This window comes from Babylonia areolata, chromosome 8 (assembly GCF_041734735.1).
Source record: "Babylonia areolata isolate BAREFJ2019XMU chromosome 8, ASM4173473v1, whole genome shotgun sequence".
Lineage (NCBI taxonomy): Eukaryota > Metazoa > Mollusca > Gastropoda > Neogastropoda > Buccinidae > Babylonia > Babylonia areolata.
In genome coordinates this window covers 35,869,989-35,877,488 of record NC_134883.1, presented here as the reverse complement: position 1 = coordinate 35,877,488, position 7,500 = coordinate 35,869,989, and positions in this window count along the sequence as shown.

Genomic DNA, 7,500 nt, shown 5'->3' with positions numbered 1-7,500 from the left:
TATACACTTGACATTAGAATAATACTTGGTCCGTAATGAATTTGATAATAGTCTGAGAGCTAAGCTCAGAATTGGTCTGCGAATCGGACCAAAGTCTGAGAGAGTCAACTGACGAGGTTTTAGACTTGAATTCAAGCACCTATAAAAGTCTCTTTCTAGTATATTGCTTATTTCCTTGTATGACAATGGGCAATATACGTTTATATTATCTATATGATTTTTTGCTCCCCTTTTTGCTGCCCTCTCTGCTTGGTCGTTATAACGGAATCCAGTGTGGGATGGTATCCAACAAAAATCAACATTTGTACCCTTCACAAATAGGGAGTGCAATAAATACCTAATTTCAAAAAATAAATCTTCTCTTTTATTATTCTCAAAAAGGAGCAAACCTTTTAAGACAGATTGGGAATCAACACAAAATAGGATATTACTTACTATGATTGGTATATCAACAAGATGATTTAAAGCCATAAGGATGGCCACCAATTCAGCTGTAAAAATTGAATGTCCCTTACCTAAATAATATGATTTTTCTGTTTTTAGGTCAGGAATGACAAAAGCAGATCCTGCACTGCTATCATCCAGGACCGAGCCATCAGTGTAAACTTTTAAATGATAATCAAAATTTTCTTCTAATTCAATTCTGGCAGATGCTGTTCTGTTTTTATCTTTCTATTACGTGTTCTCTCTTGTACACTTTGTCTACTGACATGTGATCATACGGTAAACTACTTACTTCTCTCTCTCTCTCTCTCTCTCTCTCTCTCTCTCTCTCTCTCTCGGCCACTCACAAATACCTCTGGTCAAGAAAGCTTCAAACTCCATACCCTGTATACATTCTAAAGTAATTCTTAAGTTTGTGCGAAGGGTACTGCCAAGTAACATGTCAGACCATTCACCATTATACTCAGTGCACAGTACAAGCAAGCATTTACTTTTTTGTTTTGTTTCTACATTATGCAGAATAGCATCCAAAACCAACGGTAAGTATCACGGTATAACGCCATGGAGCATACACTCTCAAAACTCATACACATCCTATCACATAACACTCATTTGATACAGGCAACGTATGATAAAGCCTTCCGAACACCATCAGCGGATCATATAACGCACCGAACATCTGCTCCACGACTCTGCGGTGAACTGCAGGACAGCCTGACTAAAAAGAAAACATTGCATCCGGCATCCAGTTTCATATAAAAAATAAACCTGCGACATGGACATCAAACAGCTCTCTGATGTTCCCCATGTTTACACACCCACGCCGGCGAAAGAGACAGATGACACCCCCATGGGGCTGTTCGCGTGCGCGCACGCACACACACACACACATGCACGCGCGCACGCATGTTCACACACACACACACACACACACATGGCACTTTAAAAGCTACACGCATTCACTGCAGCCAGCCAATATGATAATCGTGTCCGACTATGACCATCAGGACAGCAGTGGAGGCATCTGCGTCCCGACTGTTTGATTTCAGCGGACAGTGTCTTGCCCAAGTTACATCCCCACTCTCTCGGCCAAGAGGGTTTTGGGACAGTCGGTGTTGGGGTGATTCCAAAAGGCCAGCTATAGCCCCACATGCTGCAACACTATGGGCAACGCAACCTTGCCTCCAAGTCCGACAGTCATAGTCCTTCACAAAAGACAGCTGTAAATGAATTCCCATTGCAGTGGAGAAACCACTGATTATACACACAGCTCTCACTTTGCTGTTGCCAAGTTATAGTGAGTGACACCATGTCAGAGATGCCATGAAATCACTGAGAATTTAAGAAATGTCGTGAGATCTCTGATGACCACAGGAAAGTGGTTCCATGAAATAAAAACTTTCGGGGATTTCAGGAAAATTATTAACTACTGATTTCACAACCTTGCTGTGACATGCATAACGCACTGAGCGAAAGGCTACTGTATGTCGCAGGTCACTTTGCCTTTGACTTGAAAGAAAATAATGCAGTTTCAGGAGGAAGGTGGCAGAATGGTTAAGACTCTCATCTGCCAATAGAGAGTCCGTGAGGGCCTGGGTTCGAATCCCGCTTTCGCTCTTTCTCCCAAGATTGACTGGAAAATCGAACTGTGAGTCTAGTTGTTCGGATGAGACGATAAACTAAGGTCCCTGCAGTGTGCAGCACGCACCTGGCGCACTGAAAAAGAACCCATGGCAACGACAGTCCTGTCCTCTGGCAAAAATATGGAGAAGAAATCCACTCTGATGGGAACACCAATATACATGCATGCACTCAAGGCCTGGCAGATGTGGTGTAGCGTACAGGGATTTTACCGAAAGCAGTGACGCCTTCTCCAGAAACTGAAACTGAAAGAGTCCGCCGCGATGGATAAAAGAATGGGGGTGAGGGAAGAAGGGGGGTGGAGAAGGGAATGAAGGTGAGAGAGGGGGGGGGGGGGGGGGGGGGGAGAGGGGGAGAAAGAGAGATTGCCGTCGTTTCGCACGATCAGTGAATTGGATTGTGGATGTTTTCCTGTCCTCCCCACCTCTCTCACCCACAGAGTGGATGTTTTCCTGTCCTCCCCACCTCTCTCACCCACAGAGTGGATGTTTTCCTCAGTCCTCCCCACCTCTCTCACCCACAGAGTGGATGTTTTCCTCAGTCCTCCCCACCTCTCTCACCCACAGAGTGGATGTTTTCCTGTCCTCCCCACCTCTCTCACCCACAGACTGACAGACACACCGGAAGGCGGCGTTTCGTTCTCCACGTGGAATGGGTGAAGCGGACAGGGAGACACTGAATAGGGAAACGAGAGAGAGAGACAGAAAGATAGAGACAGAGAGACAGAGAAAGACAGAGAGAGACAGACAGACAAAAACACAGAAACACAGAACACAGGGACACTGGAAGAAGACAGAGACAGATAGTGAGATCCAGGCTGCCGAGACAGCCAAGGGACAGACAGAAAGACAATGGGAGGGGAAAAACAGAAAAGAACATAGACAAACCTCCCCCCAAATACAACAAACAACAACAACAACAACAAACAAAATGTGGTGGAAAAAGAAGACAGGAAATTAAACAAGAGAGATGAAGAAGAGACAAGAGGACATGCCAGAGAGACAGAGAGAGTCACACACACACACACACACACACACACACACACACACACACACACACACACACACACACACACAGAGGGAGAAAGAGAGCGGGACAGACAAAAACAGACAGACAGACAGACAGAGACAGCGAAAGAAAGACAGAGAGAAGCAGCCAGAGCCCCCTCAAGACGTGGACCCATGCAACATTGATGGCCGGGGCTTGGTCTGCCCCCCGGAGGACTATGGATCGGGTGGCTAATTACAGCCCCCCCAGCCCCTTCTACCCGCACCATCCTCTTCTAGCCCCCTACACCCAGAACACTCCCTCCCACACCTCTGCATGTCACAGCACCTTCTCACTCTCAGGTGTCCTTAGTAAGTTGGAACTGGTACTACTGATCACCACCAAAGTGACTCAGTACCAGTGCAGGGTCTCCTCTGCTGTGTGGCCTCCTGGCGACCTAACATCGATGGTTCCCTGCGGGCTGCCGATGCTGGGACAGTGACAGACGAACCCGGGTGTGGCTGTGTATGGGGGACTCGGAATGAGCGGCGTGGGTGTAATGCCACCCAAACGGTGCAGATGACGGGGCAGCAAAACAGATATCTTTTTAGGCTTCCAACGACATATCAGACTGGATAAGAAGAAGAGACATGTGGACAGATGGACTGAGAAAGCGTGAGACAGACACCGAGTGTAGCGGTGCTGGCCCAGTTGTAATGTGTCTGACTTCGAAGCGAGTGTCCAACGGGTTCGTGTCCCATACCGTACCGTGGATTTTACACACACACACACACCCCTCCACCAGACTTTGAGTGGTGGTCTGGGCGCTGGTCTTTCGAATGGGACAATAAACTGAGGTTACGTGTGCAGTATGCGCTTTGCGCATTTAAAAGAACCCACATCAACAACAAAAAGTTGTCCCTGACATATATCTGTAGAAAACTCCCTTTTGTAGTAAAACAAAATTAATACACCTGCAGATAGAGGAAAGGGACATAAAAATGTGGGTGGCACTGTACTGCGGCGATGCGCTCTCCCCGTGGAGAGCAGCCCGAATTTCACTCAGAGAAGTCGGTTGTGACAAAAAGTGAGAACAATGCAATACAATACAATGCAACGCAGCCAAACACAACACAACACAGCACAGCACAGCACAGCACAGCACAGCACAACACAACACAGCACAGCACAGCACAACACAGCACAGCACAACACAACACAACACAACACAGCACAGCACAGCACAGCACAGCACAGCACAGCACAGCACAACACAACACAACACAGCACAGCACAGCACAGCACAGCACAACCCAACCCAGCACAGCACAGCACAGCACAACACAGCACAACACAACACAACACAACACAACACAGCACAGCACAGCACAGCCCAACCCAACCCAACACAACACAGGGACAGACAGTTCAACATAGTGCTGAACGGACGGACGATCTAAAGGACCGAACACAGACAAGTGCATGTGGGGGACAGGGCCAGCTATAGTCCTGTGACGGAGGGGATTTACTGCGTGCGCCATGCGTGCGTTTTACATTGCACACGGTGTGCGAGTCGTGTTTGTGTTGTGTTGTACTGCCCGATTTGTCTTGTCTTGTCTTGTCTTTTGTTGCGGGGTAGGAAGGCCTAATTGCGAACGATCCAGACTAAGCGACTAGTTCAACGTGTGTATTGTAGAGACAGCAGGTTGTACGATCGTCAAATGCAGCTCCTCTGCTTTTGAGGGCATTCTCCGATTGGACGCACCAGGAAAAGTTTGTCCACTCCATCTTTTCAACATTTTGTCGACGGTTGAAATAGCCCACCTACTCTATTGTACTGTGCGCATGCGTGCTGCACGCGAGGCATGGATTGATCGTTTCACCCGACTGGCCAGCACCCAGACCATGGTCAAGTTCAAATCGAGATTGAAAAACAGCAACAACAGACTAACAAACATTTCCGCTTGGCGACCGCACCATGCTGACCAGAGTGCATGGGACAGAAGGTATACAGTCCATGTACAACACTGTTCAGTGAATTATTCTTGATCCAAGAAGAGATAATGGTGTATAACTCACGAAATGTCGGATGCCAGTTTTGTCATAAAAACTGATGACCTCTTTGTCAACTTGTATGGTCTTTATTATACTGCCTTTAGAAAAAAGAGAGAAGATACAGTATTCATGAAAAAAAAATCAAAAACCTGTCTCGGTCAGTATCAAATTATAAGTAAGATATTTCGCGTCACTTTCATAAACCCCTCGTTTTCAAGGATTAAATAAATAAATCTGCATGAACGACTTACGTGAACGCACGCGTAGTGCAAAAGCACGCACAGAGAAAGACAGAAAAAGAGACAAAGATAGAAGGGAAGACAGAGAGAAATGAGAACAAAATAGAAGCACAAACAAATATCATAAACAACAAATCGTGCTTTTCAAATGAAAACATGCAACGTGAGTACAAGAAATGCAGCATCCAAACAACAACAACGCATGCACGTTCTCTCTCTCTCTCTCTCTCTCTCTCTCTCTCTCTCTCTTCCACACACACACACGCGCGCGCGCGCACACACACACACACGCACACACACACACACACACACATCATGAAACTTTCGCAACGGTTCCTCCAACGACCAACCACCCCCCATCTCTATTCGTATCCCCGCCCCCTCTCTCCTCCCCTACCCCCCACCAAGCCAATACAATTGGCCCCTACCCCCCACCAAGCCATTACAATTGGCCCCTACCCCCCACCAAGCCATTACAATTGGCCCCTACCCCCCACCAAGCCAATACAATTGGCTCCTACCCCCCACCAAGCCATTACAATTGGCCCCTACCCCCCACCAAGCCAATACAATTGGCCCCTACCCCCCACCAAGCCAATACAATTGGCCCCTACCCCCCACCAAGCCATTACAATTGGCCCCTACCCCCCACCAACCTCTCCCCCCCCCCCACACACACACACCCCTCTCCCACACACCTACACCCCCACATCAGCACAACACAGCCACGAAACAAAACAGCGCCATAATGTAGAATTTTGTGTAACGAAACCTATACGCACGCACGTTGGTGCTTGTGACATAGTGGCGGTTGGTGTGGGTGGGATAGGTGGGGGGATTGGGAAGGAGGGAAACGGGAAGGGGGTGGGTGGTCGGTGGGGGAGGGGGGGGATGGGAGGTCGGGTGCTGTGGCTTTGCTGTATGTGTACCTGCCCCGGCTCTTGAAGTGGACGTGCAACATTGATGAAGGTAATTGAAAACACTCCGGCAGCCAACTCCGGACGAGGTGGCCGACGTGCTTGGTGAGCACGGTACGCTTAGGTGCGGAACAGAAAAAAAAGAAAGAAAGAAAAGAAAAAAAAAACGGTGTCGCCATCTGAAAATGACCCCCAAGCACAATTTTGACACCTTCGTGGAGTCGGTCCAGAATCACTCTTGTTTCAGTTTCACTTTGTTGGAAGTGTCAAAAACTAAGGACAAGTCCATAGAGTATATGCTACACTAGAACTGATATTATCATCACTGGTCCTCAAACCTGGTTTCGTCATGGGGGTGCAGCACTGCTGAACGTATCACCAGCATTCATTTCTGGCGGTCTCTCCCTCCCTCTCCCCCCCCTCTCTCTCTGTCTACATAAACAGATAGATAGATAGATAGATAGATAGAAAGGTAGATAGAAAGGTAGATAGATAGAAATAGATAGATAGACAGTCAGATAAATAGATAGATAGATAGATAGATAAGCAGCACATGCCTGACCTTCTCATAAGCCCAACGTGTTGGTCGGGCCTTGAGAGCCTACCACAGGTTTGTGCAAAACGTTAACATGGAATGAAATCAACAAATGATTAGATGCATTAAAATATATCAAAGTGGACGATACATAGAAGGCAACTGATTGAACTGAAAACAGCGAAAATGGGCCACGCTCAGCGAACAGAACGCGCCCCATCCATGCCAACACATTCACATGATTCACTCCCCGAGGAACTATTTCCGAGCAAGCTATGTTGGTTTTTCTTTTCTTCTTTCTTCTTTCTTTTTTGTGCTCAACACAATGTTCCCATATTAAACCTACCCATTTTTTTTCTATATGAATATCTTTATTGTTCTACAAATGCCGGTAATGGTTCCCACCTGAGTGGTTTTGAGCGGGTCATAAAAATTACTCGTGTTCGTGAGGAGTCAATCAGCTGGTGCCCCGGACTGTTAGAGTGGAGAAGATACCAACCCACACTGACTCCTCATGGAGTGTTTCAGCTTTGCGAACCAGCTTTGCGATCTTTGCAGCACTAAGTTTGCTAAGAGTTAAGAATGTTCCTAATCATATGGTGTTTACCGTTGAATGATGAACATTCTTAACGATAAGCAAACTTAGCACTGCAATGATCGCTGAAGCAACCCACCCCAGGGC